Source organism: Mustela nivalis (genome assembly GCF_964662115.1).
Source record: "Mustela nivalis genome assembly, chromosome: 7".
Taxonomy (NCBI): Eukaryota; Metazoa; Chordata; class Mammalia; order Carnivora; family Mustelidae; genus Mustela; species Mustela nivalis.
In genome coordinates, this window is record NC_139026.1 from 79,681,701 (window position 1) to 79,699,075 (window position 17,375).

At 36.4% G+C, this 17,375-nt stretch overlaps 1 protein-coding gene across 3 annotated transcripts in view; it reads left to right on the forward strand.

The window, feature by feature from the left end:
* Positions 1–5,069: 5,069 nt before the first annotated feature.
* The window catches only part of CNTN1 (contactin 1), a 351,845-nt gene continuing 339,539 nt past the window's right edge, over positions 5,070–17,375 (forward strand). For 2 of the 3 annotated variants that reach the window (XM_082742231.1, XM_082742230.1), the window contains exon 1: positions 5,073–5,235. The gene's annotated coding sequence lies outside the window, so the exon portion shown is untranslated. Of the gene's footprint in view, positions 5,236–17,375 lie in introns of all 3 variants that reach the window. The other variant, XM_082742232.1, reaches the window with a different exon arrangement.

Consider the following 17,375-nt stretch of genomic DNA (forward strand, 5'->3'; position numbering starts at 1 on the left):
AAAGATGAAACATCAATGACATTAATTTCCACTTCAAGAGCAGAGAAAAAGAACAGATCCAAACTAAATAAAGTAAGAGGAAGGAAATAATGGAGTTAAGAGAAGAAATCAATAAAATAGAAAACACATACATATTACAGAAAAACTTAAAAAGTCCAAATTGATATTTGAAATGATTAATAAAATTTCTAAACACTGGAAAACTAGTAAGGGGAAAACCCCACAATTTATCAACATTGAATATGCTAATTAGATCATAAACACAGATCTACTAGATATTAAACACACAAAAAAGGAGATTTTATAAGTAACTTTAGGCCAATAAACTTGAAAATTTTGGTGAAGTGGAAAATTCTTTCCTCTGTACCTCTCCCTTTGCTTCTTTTGGTTGTTTTGGGAAGGAGGATGCATATTTAGATAGATGGCTTTTTATAAAGATGATGGTACTATATTATTAGCAAATAGCTTTGTGTCATTCTGCCCCTCATTTTATGGCATAGGGAACTGAGTATTAGAATGCTATCCCTAGCCTCTCCACTATTTACTAGATCAGAATAGAACTAAGTCTTCTAATGTCTCATCTCATGTCCACTCCAGATGTGAAGGTATTCATCATTTCAAGAATGTACTCAGAAAATGAAATTTTCAGTGTTTATAGGTGGCTGTTAGGAAAGGGAAAGGACATGTTAATTAAGGTTGACAATGGAGTTCACTAATGATAACTGACTGCCTACTCTCCATGAATAACAGAGACCAAGCTACAATTTAACAATTGAATTGAGCATTGTTCCTCCCCATGAGTTTCACAAGTTGAATTTGGAGGACATATTGGCTGCCTAAGGAGTAACATGCCTTTTTGTTATATCACACATTGATTCCTGTTATGCAAATGGAGTGACATTAAGGAAAAATAGTGGATTCTACTGTGAAACAATAGAATCTGTGTGAAGATATCCTCACAATATCAGTAATATCAGTGGCTTTTCTATAAATCTCCCCTTTTGGTGTAGAGCAGTCACTGACAAAATAAAAGGAATTCTAATCTTACTAATAACCTCCAAAAATATTGCAGTGGCCCTGGGTGAGTAGCAAACTACTCTTGTCAACTGTATTTCCAGTATTTACTATTTGAAAACTATCTTCCCTGTCTTCTACAAGCCACATGGTATGGTGTGCGTGTGTGTGTGTACATCCCTTTGCAATCATTCCCTGTTGGCTATGTAAAAGCTAGGTCAGTGGGCTGATATGATCTTTGAGATGCTGCATACTGGGTTTAGCCTGACTCTCGTCGTACTAGTGGGCAGAGCCTCTGTTGTCTTTCTGCTCTGTTGAGTTTCATTAGAAATTTTGATTGGAAAGTTCCCTTTTTTGTTATTCTCCCCTTTCTTTGCCACCAGAGGCTATGCTAGCAACTGTTCTGGGAAGCTTCGGAATGAGGAAAGGCGGGTGGAGCAGAGGAGAAAGAAAAGGAATGCATACAGTGGCAAGCTGCAAGGCTGCTGTAGTTTCCTTTCCTCTCACCAAGATGTAATCACTGGTTAGAGGAAATTGGAATGATTCAAGAAAGAGGGCCAGTGCAGGGTGGAAGAAGGAGAGGATGGATGGTAGGAGAACTCAATAATAGGGCTAAGGGAAGTTTAGCCATGTAATAATACCCAATAAATTGTGCTGTGGAACTCTGAGAGTGACTAGGGAATTCGAGCCAACCAGAGAACCAGGCAAAATTTTCCTACTGTTTCTTTTAGAGATTTGCCAACAGGTTCTGTCAAATAGCGAGGATCCAGACTATTGTTTCTGTAGTTCTCCTCTTTCGGACTTTAGGGACAGTATGTGCCAGAGGCAATCTGCCTAGCTAGCCACGCATTTCCATCAACTTTCTTTATACCTAAACACCAGCCCCAATTACTCTGATCCCCGTATTATGGGGCAAACCCACAACTGACAAGCAAACTTTTTTTTTTTTAAAGATTTTTTTCTTTATTTATCTGACAGAGATCACAAGTAGGCAGAGAGGCAGGCAGAGAGAGAGAGGAGGAAGCAGGCTCCCCACAGCGCAGAGAGCCCGATGTGGGGCTTGATCCCAGGACCCTGGGATCATGACCTAAGCAGAAGGCAGAGGCTTAACCCACTGAGCCACCCAGGTGCCCCCTGACAAGCAAACTTATCTCAGCTACTGATCACATCTTGCTTAATTGCCAGTTAAAGTGGCATGCTCTCCTATATTTTTAGAGATGCAGGAAAATGAGTACACTGTTGGATTGGTCTTTAGAATTTCAGAAGGCTGGGTGGTTCAGGGAGGAAAAAGGGCAAAAACTTCACTGGAAGAGATACCCAAGTTATTGTTCACTGTGGTGAAAAAATAATGGAGTAGCACTGAGATCTGGATTCCAGACTCACCTTGGCTTCTAAGTAGGTAAATAATCCTGAGCGAATTATAATAATTGAGGGGCGCCTGGGTGGCTCAGTGGGTTAAAGCCTCTGCCTTCAGCTCAGGTCATGATCACAGGGTCCTGGGATCTGCTCAGCAGGGAGCCTGCTTCCTCCTCTCTCTCTGCCTGCTTCTCTGCCTACTTGTGATCTCCGTCTGTCAAATAAATAAATAAAATCTTTTTATAAAATTATAATAATTGATTCTTTCTCAGTGGAAACTGAGAGTTTCTAAAGTTCTTGAAATTCTCACATTTTATAAATCATATATTCACCTTTAAGTACTGAATGTCTCGTATACACCAACCGTTATATACATAACTATTTTTTAATTACCTTTAATTTCAAAGGAATAGATTTCTTTGGCTATTTCAATTTCTTCAATTGTGAAATAGAGCTAATAATGATGCTCCTGCTTACTTAAGAAAAAAGGGAGGATTTTATCTGAAAGTGATTTGAAAAATGTAAAATGCACTGTAGCAGATACTTTTTATACACTCATATATATAAGAATATATGTATTCTGGGAACAGATGTGCAGGTTTTGCTCTCTGAGATAATAACTGGAGAGATGGTCTGTTTTATCTGAAAATATGTGAGGTGACTGATGCCCAGATAGAAATTATAATTATCATAATACTCCTTTCAAATTATGTGTGTATGTATGCGCACACATAGTCAAGCATGCAGAGCTATAATTATATCAGTAAAAATTATCTAATTATATATATACTTTATTATTATATCAGTAACTAAAGTAACATTGTCTGTTTGAAAAACAAATATGCTTCATGAGAGCTTGCCTACCTTATTCATCACTATATTTATAGTAGCAACTTTTGCTGAAAAAAGGAATGAAAGAATGAGGATAGCAGACATTTCTTTAGTATTCTTTTCATTTCCAGTTTCAACTTTTGTGCTAACCTCAATTTCAGTTCCTTTCCTTGTTACTTCACCTTCTCACTCCTTAAATCTAGGGGAGGGTCTGCTAGAGTTCATTGTTACTCAAAATAATTTAAATTTAGGAATCAAAAAATGTTTTAGCATTGGAAATACATATTCCTTACTATAATATTTTACTATCTTCATTGCTTCCTGGGTCCCTCTTCAACACGTTCTATGTCTTATTCTTGTTTAGTTCCCTAGCACCTAACACACATTGTGGCACAGAGTAAGTGCTCAGTAAATGCATTAAATAATGTGTGATATGTCCAGTTCAGTGGAACAATTTGTGTGGGTCCCTGGAATGGAGATACAAGACTAATGGCACCTTATGTAGAAACATTTCTGGTTTTGAAACTTGCTATAACATTTTTAGTTATTCCCATTCAGTGGTTAAATGAGTTTCCAGCATAGAAGCCCTATGTATTGTTCTCTGTAAATTATCTTTAGGGTCCATTCCTAATTCCAAATATATTAATTTGAATCATCTAGTTTTATAAAGAGAACATTTTATGAAGAGCCTGGCCAAGAGTCATGAAAACCATAAGCACTAAGTTAAGAGCCTACAATTATTTAACATTTAGTAACTATGCCATCTCTCCAACAGTCGTCCAGTGACCTGTGTCACACTCAGCACTGGTTAAGATGACTACTTAATTTAGGTGGATGAAGAACTTGGCTATTTGCAGAAACGGGGCAGCCTGCAAGTGAGAAGATTGTTTCTTTATATGGCACTAAAATAAGATACTTCCCTTCCTCCAATTCTATTGGTAATCTTTCTATCATTTTCCTCCATTTGAGAAGTACTTTCCTGATTCCAGAGTTGAAAGATGGGAACAAAGTTGTTTTACCCTTGGCCCCTTCACCTAAAAAGCAGGCTTGAGATCATCTAGGAATCACCTTGACGTATTCATCCTGTGCAGCTTCAGAGTCTGAGCACAAAAGGAATGAGGAACTAATATCAGTAGAAAAGAAACTGATCACCAGGTAGTCTGGTGGTGATTATTTAAAGACTTCTACTACCGAATGAACCCTCCAAGGCAAGTCCATTATGCAGTCTGGCCTTACTTTCCTTCCTTTACTGTTTCTGGTGAGGTTATTACTGCAAAGCTTTCCCATTTAAGGCACTGTTCCTACCAGGGGATATTTTGGAGTTTCTCTGCAGCACAGAACAAACAGTTCAACCTTTACTCCACAGGAAAACTGGCATGCTACATTTAGGCAAAAATGGAAACTTGAAACAACCCAAATCCTCATGTCTTTTTTATTTCTTGTGATTCTTTTTTTCACTTAAGTGTATGTATTTCTGTATCTTCAACGGTTCTGTACTGAAGTTCGTGCTTCTCTATCAAGGCACTGCTCCTGATATTTTCTCCTGTCCAATCTCCCAGAGCAGATGGTCCCTTCAGGGAAGCTCTGGAAAGTGCTGCTTGTCTGGTTATGCCCGGCCCTTCCCTCCCTCTTGGGGGTCTCAGATGACAAGTCATCAAACCGGTTTCCCTCCTCTTAGGGGTCCCTGATCCAGTGGCAGGAGGGTTTGGTGCCAGGGACTGCAGAGACCCTTTGCGGTTAGGTTTAGCAGCAAACCTCAGTCCGCAGCGAGCCCTGGTCTGGGGTGAGAGTGGCATTCCTCCTATCCAATGAGAGACGCGGGTTTCCCTCCGGTGCCCGCCTCCTTTCCCCGCGGCCCCAATGACCGCTCTAAAAGGCCCGGCTTCTGCTGTCAAGTAGCAAGGCAGGGCTCCGCCGAGGCTAGGAGGGGCACCGGGTGTGGAGATGCGCTCCCAGGTGTTTGCAGCGGAAGTGGGAAACCTGTAGGTTATGGTCCAGCTGTGCCGCGCCGAGGGGAGCAGGAGCAGAGAACAGGTAGGGGGCAGGACTTTTTCTTCTTTGCAGATAGAAAAAAAGCATGCGTATTTTCATGCTACTGTTGCCTCCCTTCCCCTTCCCCCAGCCCCGCCCCGCCCTCGTCACCCCCAAATCTGATGTGGTCGCCGCAGCTCTCGTCGCGAAGTGCGGCTGTAAGGGCTGGGATAGAGGTCGTCTGGGTGCTGGGAAGGAGGAGTGCGGGGACCCTGGTGACGGGCGGGGCAGGTCGGCAGTGCCCGACGAGAAGGGACCGAGCCTCCATCCATGTCTCGTCAACTTTCCTCGCAGAGGCTTCGGCCGCCGCGGCCGGTGACGCGCCCAAGGAATGCCATGTCCACCCGCAGGGGAGGGTATGGGGGAGCAGACATGTCAGCAGCCGGGAACCCGCAGGTCTTCTTAAACCGAGAGGAGCTTCTGCTCCTCCCCACGCCTGTCCGCACCTACTCCTTTACCCTCGTACCTTGAGTCTAGACTAGCAAGCGCATCCCTGCAGAAACTGGGAATGACGGGGCCGTGGGGAGGAAGGCACTTGTTTGTTCCCTGGCTCTTCTGTTAAGAACTGGCTCCCTTCAGGAGTGGGGGGTGGGGAAGAAATCCCGCAACTCTAAGGGCATTTACAGATTAATTATGTCTCCATTGAGAAGACCTGGGCCCTTCTCCCCTATCTGCGGCAGACGGAGGAGGGGAGAGGCAGGGAAGGTTTCGCGTCTGCTCTCCTAAGCCTGGTGTTGTCTAATGGGAACCACCTTTTCGCCTAGTTTCTTAAAATACGGGTTTATCCTCGGGGATTCCCAGAGAGTCAAGTAATTGTGCCCGGATGGGCTCCCGGCGGCTGCAAGACACCCTCCCTGGGTGACCGCATCTGGGTAGTAGGTGTTGGCCCAATGCCGCTTCCTGCCGGAGTCACATTGCTGGAAGCAGTAGGCAGAAGAATTGCAGAGAAATTAGAGACTGCATCACTCTAGGGAACTGAAGACACCCTGCTTTGGAAATTATTGAAAAATTGGGGTGATGAGGAAAAAGGAAAGGGGGAGGCTGAAACCTTTTCTCATTTGTTCATGCCAAATCCAGCATGGGCATTTGTATGTGTGCTTGTGTGTGCACATCTCCAAGGTGGAGCTATATATAGCTCCTGCACACCCAGCCCTGTTTGCCTGCTGCTGAGCAGGCTGCCTGGGCCTTCTGAAGCAATCTGGAAGCACTGAGTGGGAGGGGCAAAAGGGAATCGAATTCTCCATTGGGGGAAAAGCCAGAGAAGATGTGTTCAGATTGAGGGAACCCTGCATGGAATAATGTCTCTGTAACGAACATGAATATCGGTATTTCTGGATATTATTTTGAGTACATTCTTAAGTGTTATTTGATCTTCATCCATTTCCCCGAATTTTTCAGCTTTGCAATATATGTATGTACCTTCCCAGCCTGAAATGTAACACACATAGCAAATAAATGCATGTCATATTGGGAATATTTTATTAAAGTCACCAGAGCATAATGGTTTGTGTATGCCCTACCTTCGTTGGTGGGTTGTAAATTTATTTATTGTAACTTATAGCTAGTAGCATTTGGAGATGGGGGGGGTCCACCTACCTTGCAAGATGTAAAACTAAGAGACTTTTAGAACCTTTGAAGGTAGTTTTAACCTATTTCTTTGTACAAATTTTACTTGTGGACCCAATATTTAAATATGTGCTGCATTTTCATATCCTATATATTTGCATTACATGGACTATCTTTTATAGATGTATGTGTATTTATTTTTCCTATTGCCTGAAGTTATTTAATCTAGATGGTAACTTTTTCATTTTCTTAGATGAAAAAAACTAAGATTTAGAGGGTACAAGAAATTTGCTTAAAGCCTTCTAAAATTCCAGTATTTCAACCCTAATATTTCAACAAGCTACTATGAATTATATTACGTAGCAGTTTCTCCTCAAATAGAATCCTTCAGCTTCCGGTGATTTTTGATATTGATAACAAAATTTGGTCAATGTTACACCAGTAACAATACCAGTCATTCAGATGTTCAGTCTTATTTCTTTATTTATATACATATATATTCTTATTTCTTTATTTGATATATATAGTAAATATATATATAATATATTTTATATATATATATCCTGATTTGTCTTCTAAATTAGGCAAAGAAGCACTTTGCAGAAAAAGACCATGACCTATATTTTTGTATACTCCACCACACTGAACACAGTTCCAATAGGCTTTAAGAATCTGTTATCCTCTCCAAGATAACTTCTCCAAGAGGAGTAATAAAAGACATAAGGTGTTTCTGTTTCCTTTCAAAGAATGATTCAGTTTTCCAGTAGGGGTTATGGCTCTGTACATGTTATTCTGTATGTCTCTTATCTGTGCCCCTTGAGACCAACTAGAGACCAAGTTGAAGGATAGACCATTTATACTTTTCTATATAAAACATGTCATGTATATCTTTATTTAAAAGGAAAACAACATCTATCTATTTCCCATCCCCATCTATTTCTATATAAATTGACTATGGTTTACATCATAACAAAGAACCCATTCTACGTCATCAGTAAGTTCTTCTATAAGTTCAATGATTGTTTTTTTTTAATTGATGTATTATTCATTTTTCTTTCCCTTTGAACTGCCATTTTCCATATTCTCCATCTCCTCCTTGAGATTTTACTTTTTGATACTGAAATGATCTGATGTTATAGTTTTTCTCTTAAATTCTTCTAAACTTCTTTTCTTCACCTCCCTCTTACCTCCTCTTCCTGCTTCAGGTTTTCAAGTGAATTCCTCCAATTGATGCAATTTATTCTATTGGAAACAAAATTCTCCTTCTTCATGTCTTTCCTAATCTTTCCTCTATTAGCCATTCCAAATTACTAACCTGGTGGCTAAGAGCATAGGCTTTGGAAGGAAGCCTCCGTGTGTTAATACCTATATATCATTATGCATGTAAGTGAATGTCAGTAAGTCAGCTGGGGGTTATAATAGCACTTACCTCAGAGCTTTTTGTGTTTTTTTTCTTTTTCTTTCTTTTTTTTTTTTTAAGTATTAAATAAAATAATCCACGTAACATATTTAAATAGGGCTTGGTTGTATTCCTTACTTATAAGTAATAGCTAGAAATAGTAGATAGCAAAAACTCCCCTCCGCCCCAATACTGGCTTTTAGCAAAGGATACAACAGTTTTCCAGGCTTCTGGTTTGTGATTATTTTTTTTTTCCAGACTTCTATCTCCAAGTACCTACCATCTATTCAGTAATTAAATTATCCATTTTGATTCTGATCTCTAATTTTCATCATATGTTTTCCCCAATACAAGTGTATATGTCATTGCATGTCTTGGATTAGTACAGTAGACAGTTTTTCAAATCTCCCAATGTATGTCTTTCTGCTTTAATCTAACATGCCACATACTACTGATATAATACATTTTTAATTTTCTTTCTTTAATTAAAACATTTACTGTGATTTACTTCATATTTTCATATCCACAGTGCTAACTTTGGAGCAAGAACACTTGGGTTAAAATCCTGAGAATAGAATTTACTGGTTAGATAACTAGAAATGAAACAGGAGGAAGATAGGTAACTTTATTTCATGATGGCTGTATGAATGACCTATTGTATAAAATGGCATTCAGAAGTACATACATTTAATATTATATTTAAATAATATTTTTATAATTACAAGGAAATATGGGATCTTTCAAGAAAAGGTGAAAGTGAAAGAAAATTCCACCACTCAGAGAGATCCACTCTCAACCTCCCAACTTTATTTCTATGAATATACATAGGTATTTTAAACATGCAAATTTGAAATTAGAGTGAATATTCATTTTTATATTTCACTTTCCCCCACTTTGATTTGATAATTTTTACCATGCCATAAACATTAGTTTATTATTGCATTTAATATTTTTACTAATATTACTGCCACCTATTCTCTCATATAGATAGAGTCCTTAGATTGTTTCCTGTTTTTTCACATTTATGGAAATGAACATGATTATACATTAGTCTTTGCATTTTTAACCAATTCCTTATAATAACTTCATAGATATTACTGGGTCATACCTTTAAGTATTTTCAGACTCCTAATGCTTGTTTCCAAATTGCTCTAGCAAAAAGTTTAGGCACAAATTAATACTCAGTATAAACCAATTGGGCAATAGTCTCAATATTTGATATTGTGGTTTAAAAATGGACTATTTTGATAATAGAAATTGTGTATCTGATTATTTTTTTGAATTGTGTTTCTGTGAGTTTTTGATGATATTGAAAAATGTTTTCATATTTACTGGCTCTTTGTATTTCTTAATTTGTGGATTTCATTTTAATCTTTATTGAGTTATGGTTTCTTAACTTACTTAATAGAAAAATCCATTGTATACTGTGAAAATTTTCTTCACTTTTTTTGTCTTTTATCTTTTAATATTTTTTTGGACATACAGAAATCCGTAACCTTGCTGTAGCTTAACCTTTTAAGTCTATTTGTAGAAACATTTTTCATTGCTTTAATGCTCAGAAAACTTTTTTCACCTGACAAAGAATTGAATATAAAAAACACATATTTGAGGGTGCAATTGCTGAACTTGTTTTTATTCTTTGAAGTGGGATTTGGCTTATCTATATTGTATATATATCACTGTGTGAAATGGCTCCTGGGGACATATAAAATACACTCTCAGTCTATTAGGATCCCATTATTATTTACGTGGTTTTCCCATGAAGTGAATAGTATCTTAATTCTTTCTGAGCTACTATTGTCCATTTCAAAAGTGCCACAGGGCAAAACATACTATGGAAGATATTAATGACCAGGTTACTCAGCCAGAGCAACACGCATTGTTTGCACGATTATCTGAATGACTCTGGCACTAAATCTGCTTTGGCTGGGATTATCCAGATGGTCCTTAATTCACTGGGTAATTGTTCACCCCTGTACTTGATTTTGATGATGTGGACCTGACTGTTGTTGCTTTTCCTACACAGTTTTATTTGTTACTAGTCTCTAATACTGAGGGTTAGCCACATTCATTTCTTTTATGGGAAGCAGTTTTCTTGGTCCTTAAAGAACACACGTGTTAAGAGTTATGAAGAGCTTTGCAGGAAACCCAGCTCACAGTTACAAACCCTGATATTTGACAAGTTACCTAATCTCTTTAAGTCTTTGTTTCTCATGTAGGAAATGAGGATATTCAGAGTTAAGAGTCCTTACATCAGTCATCCTCTTACATTCTTCTTCTCAAGCACATTCTCCACACCGTAATCAAAGTTCTCTCTCTAAAACCAGTGTCATCTAGTGTGTCCTCTACTAAAAATAAGATGCCTGGAGTTCTTTGCATTTCACCTAAAGTTCTGTATTAAATGGTCCATGATTAATTCTCTGACTCCATTTTTTATTGCTGTAGTCTCTTATATTTCCAGGCTCCCATAATGCCAATCACACAGAATTGTTTGCATTTCTCCTAATATATCATGTTTTCTCTCCTTTTTCCCCCAAACTTCACTTCTCCTCCATATTCTCTTCCCTGCCATAAATGACCTTTCTCCTTTCTGCAATGTAACTGAGTTTGTGTCTTCAAGGCTCAGGTGAACTGCCACATTCTCTAGGAGGACTTCCTTAAACTTGAAGGCTGAGTTTGGAGTCCTTATTTAGTGCTTCCATAACAATACATAGGTATCCCATCCATAACACATACTATACTAAATTGTAACTAATTGTATACTTGTCTGCTATACCCACTGAAAACCCATCAGGATAGAAACCTTTTTCCTCTTGTATCCAGTGAAGGCTCTGACATATAGCTGATAATTAATAAATATTTCTGGAAGAAATGAATAAAGAAAGGTTAAAATTAAACTTTTTTTTCAAATTTCAAGGAATAAAAAATTTATATCTCTACCTTGGAAACAAGCAAATAAAAACTAGAAGCCATGTCAATTTTCACTTTATTTTTTAAGAATTAACTTCCTGATTCTATTGGTTTATATGAGATTCATAGAAGAGAGTCCGTTAATAAGCAATTTTTAATGAAAATTTATAGCTAAGACATTGAATAATTCCCAATGCTAGACCATTAGGCAACTCCCTTTTAAATATTTTTACATTTTAGAAAGAGTAAGAAGTGTATAGTTTCAGGATAATGTACATATATACATCTAGCTGTGTTGGAATTAATATTGACAAAATTCACCTCTCTTTTCTTCATTTAATAAGAGATCTTCCATTGGTGTGATCTTCAGAAATTTACAAAACATGGTTACATGCATAACTGTGTTTGATTCTTTGCAACAATCATAAAAGTTAGATAGAAAGCATGATTATCCACACCTAGAGATAAGGAAACAAGCTCAGAGAAATAAGTAGTTTGCCTGAAATCATGTTAGTGGCAAATCTGGATAAGAAGTAAGGTAATCTTACTTACAGTTGCACGTTTGGTGTGTTAGGCTTAGCCAAAACATCTTAGCCAGCCACCATTCTGTCCAGGTCAAGGACATTGGTCTTGATAATCTACTGAGACTCCTGAACAATCCAGTAAAAATTCACTGCACTAGTACCTACATGTAATTTTTACTTTGTTTTTTTAATTATCTAAGATGAAACCCAGTGATAGCAATATTGTGTTAAACATTTTAAAATCTTGTGTTTCATTATTTACACTATATATGTGTGTATGTGTGTGTGAGTACATGTTATAACCTTTATTACTTCAGAGTGTATTTTTTAAAATTTCTGGCAACAAGTATAATACTCTTTCACTCATACTTTTACTAGAATTATTAAAGTACCTTCCAATATTGTCTTAATTAAGTAGACAATATTTACCTTTCCAGCTTGGTTTAGTATATTGTCTGTACAGTCTTAAGGGTTTCTGAGGAGTCAAATATTTTTTCAGAAATAATGTTTAAGAAGACAGTTATGAAAAATAGATGGATACTTACCTATAGCACTGATCTGGCCTAGTTTGAATATTAAAAATACTGAAAACAATATGTTAACTATAATTTCTCCTCTGTCTTATATCTATATTCTCAATTATTGACAACAACCATTTATTGAGTATTCACTGTGTATTGGGCATTGTTTTAAATGTGTTTGATGTGATATCCATAATTTAACCAAATCCAGCAAGTGATTTTAATTATTATTTTTTACTATTTTACAGGTGAGAAAAAGTAGAGCTGTTAAAAAGCTAATGATTACAGAAGCTAGAATTTATCTGCAGGTTATCTTACTCGTGAACCTAAGTTATCAGGCTTAATGCCTTTACATGACATCCAGTTTTAGTTTTCTCTGAATCACATTTTAAATTTTCTTCTTTTTGGTGACTGGTATCTATCCCAAATAAACTTAGTATCCATACAAGAGATCAAAACATTTTAAATTTATACATGTTTTATTTATGGATATCTTATAAATGAAGTGGTCTTCTACTACAGTGATTTATATGGGGCAGTTTCCCAAACATGAATTAAACAATTGCAGTGTACTATTTAAAAATTCATTATTTTACCTTGGAATGGGCATCAGAAATTTTTTTGCCTTTCTGCCCTAATTTTGCTTCCTGACACCACAAACCATAAACAGTAATTCTATCTTAAGACATCTAATCTTATAGTATTTAATTGTCATGGTTACTGAAAGTACCATGTAAGTACTGAAAGTTAACAGAGAAGATTGCCAGCTAAAATATTATAAATAACATTTATAATATTCCAGTTTGGGATTCAACTTATGTAATATAACAGAAGTTTATATCAGATAAAAATTCCCATTTTATAATATTTTTATATATTAAATATAATATTGTATTTTAATTGAAAAAATTTTGAAGATTTTATTTATTTATTTATTTGAGAGATAAATCAAGAGACAGAGCAAGAACAGAGGGGGAGGGGCACAGGAAGAGGGAGAAGCAGACCCCCTTGTGAGCAGGGAGCCTGATGTGGGACTGGGTCCCAGGGCTCTGGGGTCATGGCCTGAGCTGAAGGCAGACACTTAACTGGCTAAGCTATCTAGGAGCCCCTTAATTAAAAATCTTTAAAAATATCTACTGTCTGATTGACTGTATTTTTCTTCTTGTCTGCATATATTTAGAGATCATAACAACTCTTTTGGTACTAGAACATTACTGAGTTTTTCCAAAAAAAAATGATTTTTGAATTTTGATTTATGTACAAGTTGAATGGGGATGAAAGTAAGGCATCTGTTTTCAGTAAAACATTGTACTGCCTTTATTTTTTCTCTTTTTAATTAAAAAGTAACAGAAATCCAGAAAAGTGCATAGAAAAGTGTCAGTTCATTGAACTTTAACAAAGTACTTTTACCCATGGAATAAACACTCAGTTCAGGAGAAAGAACTTGTCTGTACCCAAGAACTCCTCTTCTGGCCCCTCCCAATCACTACTACCTTGCTCTTTCCCAAAGGTAGCAACTATTCTGACTTTAAGACCATTGTAGTTTTGCCTGTATTTGAAATTAATATAAATGGAATCATATATTATGCACTTTTTTTTTTGCATGCAACTTATTTTGCTCAGCTTTTGGATCGAAATATCTATGTTCTTGCATATAGAGTTCATTTTTATTCCTCTATAGAATTTTGTATGAATATTCCAATATATATATATATATCTGTTCCACTTGTTGGGCATCTAGGTAGTTTCCAGTTTTGTTATTACCAATAGTTCTCCTATGAACATTTGTCATTGTCTGTGTCTTTTATAGTACATGTATGTGTATCCATTTTTGCTAAAATTGAGGTAAGATTAAAATTGCTGAATCGTAAGTCATAAGCCAATATTTAGTAGGTATTGTTTGCTTTTCCCAAGTGGTTGAGCCAATTTCCAGTCCAGCCCATGGTGTATGAGATTTCAAGTTGCTGCTTAGCTTGCCAACTCTTGGTATTAATAGTGTTTTTAACTTAAACTATCTAGTGGAGATGGGTATCTAAGTATGGTTTTAATGTGCGTTTTTTTTTATTAGTTAGACGTTGAACACCTTTATATGTTTTGGCCATTTGAATATGTTGTTTTGAAGTGTTATTCTGAAGCTTTGTCCATTTTGCTACTGAATTATCTGTCTTTTCCTTCTTGAGTCAGAGGAAGTTCCTTATATATTCTGAATTTGAGCCCTTAGAAAATATTTGCCAGTATCTTCTCCCACTCTATGATTTGCTTTGCCATTCTTTTCATGCTATGTTTTGTCAATGGATGTTCTCAGCTTTGACATAGTCTAGAGTTAGTATTTTTTTTTTGTCTTGTTTAATAAATCTTTCCTTACTACAAGTTATGGAGATATTTTTTTGTATTGTGTTCAACTATACTGTTTTACATTTCATCTGGAATTGATTTTTGTGTGTGGCTTGCTTTCTTACTTTTATGGATAAAAAATTCATCCAGAGACATTTATTGAAAAGGCTCTCCTTTCCCCACTGTTTGGCAGTAAATCAAGTGTTTGTTGTAAATCAAGTGTTCCATGTATGGGCAGATTTGTTCTTGGACTTTCTATTCCATTCCACTGGGTTATTTGTCTATTATTATGCCCATAGACACAGTCTTAATTACTGTGGATTTAAAATATGTTTTAGTATTTGCTAGAGTAGCTCCTCCAGCTTGGATATTCTTTGAGTAAGTTTGTCTTGACTGCTAATGACTCTTTGCCTTGCTAGATACATCTGCAATCTGCTTGTTAGTACTGTAAAATCCTTGTTGGAATTTGATTAGAATGACATTTAATCTAGAAGTCAATTTGAGTGTAATTGACACGTTAAAAAAAAATTGAGTCTTTTCATTTATGATCATGGCCTAAATATGTATCACTTTTTCTAGATCTTTTAAAATTTCTTTAAATCATGCCTAAAGTTTTTAGTGTGAAAATCTTGCACATCTTTTGCTCTATTTATTCCATAAGCACTCTAATTTCTAAATTTCATTTTCTAATGCTTTTTTAATAATAAAAAGTGTATAGTCAATTTTATGTTGACCTTTTATAGACTTATAAAGCTCACAAACCAGTATTAATTTTTCTGTTGATTCCTTTTAATTTTCTAGACACTCAGTTGTATCTAGAGAATAATGAGTTTATTTCTTCTAATCCATACTTTATAACTTATTAAAATTTTACCTTTTTGTGTTGGCTAGGATCTCTTGTGCAATGTTGAGTAAAAGTGATGATAACTCACATTTTTTTTCTCATTCTTTGATCTCATAAGAAAATTTCTCCGTACTTCACCATTTCATAGATAACTTTTATTGGGTTAAGGAAATGCCCTCCTATTTCTGTTTGTTTCATATATTAATAATTTTAAACTTATTTAGATGACCATATGATTTTTCTCTTATGCTAGATTAATGCAATGGATAACACTGATTGATTCTCAGATGTTAAACCTGGAATAAATTTCTGGAATAAATTTAACTTGCTCATGATCTGCCTATTACTCATTGTGTATATTACTAGGTTGGGGTTGATAATGTTTTATTTAGGATTTTTTTAAACTATTTTTTCAACTTTTGTAATTTTATTTGGTCACATTTTGTTGTTAGGTTTATGTTGGTTAAACTCCTAAAATGATTTGGAATAGATTGACTCTATTTTGGTAAGAGTCTGGATGGTTATGTTAATTTTTAAAATTTATTTTATTTTATTTTTAAAATTTATTTATTTGCCAGAGAGAGAGCACAAGCAGGCAGTGTGGCAGGCAGAGGCAGAGGGAGAAGCAGGCTCCCTGCTGAGCAAGGAGCCTGATGTGGGACTTGATCCCAGGACCTGGGATTATGACCCGAGTGGAAGGCAGCTGCTTAACCAACTGAGCCACCCAAGCCTCCCTGTGTTAATTTCTTTCTTAAATATTTTATAGAATCCACCAGTAAAGCCATTTGGTCATTTTTTTTTTTTTTTGTGGCACAATTTTAAGTGAAATAATCGTCTTATGAATTATACATTTATTTTTCTTGATTATTACTTAATCTTTTTTGGTGTGTTATTTTTTCTAGGACTTATTCGTCTAAATTTTCAAAGATATTCAAGAATATTTTTCAAAATAATCTCATACTATTTTTAATAGCTAGAAAAATTTTAATAACTTCATTCATTTAAATTCAACAACAGCTATTACTGACTTTTTATATATATTTTTAAAATATTTTTATGCATGTAGTTTTATTAATTTTATTTATTTTGTTTTATTTATTTATTTTTTAAGATTTTATTTATTTGACAGAGACAGAGATCACAAGTAGGCAGAGAGGCAGGCAGAGAACGGGGTGGGGGGGGAAAGCAGGCTCCCTGTTGAGCAGAGAACCTGATGGGGGCTCGATCCCCGGACCCGAAGATCATGACCTGAGTCCAAGGCAAAGGTTTAATCCACAGAGCCACCCAGGCTCCCCTATTTATTTATTTTAAAGATTATTAGTTTACTTGACAGAGAGAGAGTGAGTGAGTGAGAGAGAACATGAGGTAGGGGGATTCCAGGATCATGACCTGAGCCAAAGGCAGGCACTTAACCAACTGAGCTACCCAGGTGCCCAAAGGCTATAGTTTTTTGGTTTTTAAATACAGATCTTTAAAAAACAATTTATTTATTTATTTATTTGAGAGAGAGAGAGCATGAGAGGGGAGAAGGTCAGAGGGAGAAGTAGACTCCTCATGGAGCTGGGAGCCCCATGCAGGCCTGAATCCCGGGACTCCAGAATCATGACCTGAGCTGAAGGCAGTTGCTTAACCAGCAGAGCCACCGAGGTGCTCCCAAAGGCTATAGTTTTAAATTTATTATTATTACCATCAAAATATAGTATGATGTATACTATATGTAATGTTCTGTTACTTTTTTTTCAATCTTGGCCAGCTTTTATTTCCACACATTATAGTCCTCACATATTCTTTTAAGCATTTGCCAAGTATCCCTTTGCAATGGAACCTAATTTATTTATGTCCCAGCATTGGATCTTTGGGTTATTTCCAAATTTTTTTTAAGAATGCACATCATTGGGATGCCAGGATGGCTCAGTCAGTTAAGCGTCTGCCTTCAGCTCAGGTCATGATCTCAGGGTCCTGGGACTGAGCCCTGCATTGGGCTCCTTGATCAATGGGGAGCCTACTTCTCCCTCTCCCTCTGCTGCTCCCACTGCTTGTGTACT